The 935-nt window shown below is 40.3% G+C and overlaps 1 non-coding gene across 1 annotated transcript; it reads right to left on the bottom strand.

Annotated features, from left to right (window-relative positions):
* Positions 1-394: 394 nt before the first annotated feature.
* Positions 395-502, bottom strand: LOC119472278. The gene has a single exon (XR_005201401.1). It is a non-coding gene; the product is annotated as a U6 spliceosomal RNA (small nuclear RNA).
* Between the last annotated feature and the right edge of the window lie 433 nt (positions 503-935).

The following is a 935-nucleotide window of genomic DNA, read 5'->3' on the forward strand; positions in this document are numbered from 1 at the left end:
CTAAAATCCAAAACACAGAACTGGGAAATTCCTGGAAAGGCCACAGTTGCTGTGATGTCATTCTCTGTTCGGAAGATTTCCACTGCTCATCTGTTTACTATCAAAAGTGTCATCTTGGGCTGGGCGCGGTGGCTCACACCTGTAATCCCAGCACTTTGGGAGGCTGAGGAGGGAGGATCGCCTGAGCTCAGGAGTTCAAGACCAGCCTGGCCAACATGGTGAAACCCCGTCTCTGCTAAAAATGCCAAAATTAGCTGGGTAATTTTGAAGAAAGGAAGGAAGGAAGGAAGGAAGGAAGGAAGGAAGGAAGGAAGGAAGGAAGGAAGGAAAGAAAGGAGGGAGGGAGGGAGGGGAGGAGGGTATGAGAGCTTATTTCTGGGCTCTGTAGTCTTTTAATTTTTTTAAATAATTTTTTATTTTTGCTTGCCATCCTTGTGCAGGGGCCATGCGACTCTTCTCTATATCTTTCCAATTTTAGTGTGTGTGCTGCCAAAATGGGCAATTCTGGGCTCTCCATTGTATTCTGTTAGTCTATATGTCTGTCTTTACACCAGTATTACATAGTTTATTTGTATTTATTTATGTGCATGTTACTGAAAGTTTATTATATTTCAGTAAAGAGCTAACAAAATGCCTTTACTTTTAAATTGGACTTTTAAATTTCAAGAGCTACAGGCTTTGAAAAAATTGTTTCATATTTAAATAAAAATTCCTTTGTATTTCTATTTTCTTTCAGTTAGACTCCATTACAGGCTTGTTTTCAGAAGCTAAAAAGCAGAGGAGCTAAAAGAAAATTCCTTCCAGCCCCCTGACCTCTCTGCTACTCTTTTTTCTAGTGTTCACAATTTAATGTCTTCCTTCCACTCATTCTTGATACTGGAACAAAATCATCTGTCTCATTCGGCCTTCATGAGAAAAACCCAAACCCAGCTCCT

This window comes from Cebus imitator, unplaced genomic scaffold (assembly GCF_001604975.1).
Source record: "Cebus imitator isolate Cc_AM_T3 unplaced genomic scaffold, Cebus_imitator-1.0 Scaffold92, whole genome shotgun sequence".
NCBI lineage: Eukaryota > Metazoa > Chordata > Mammalia > Primates > Cebidae > Cebus > Cebus imitator.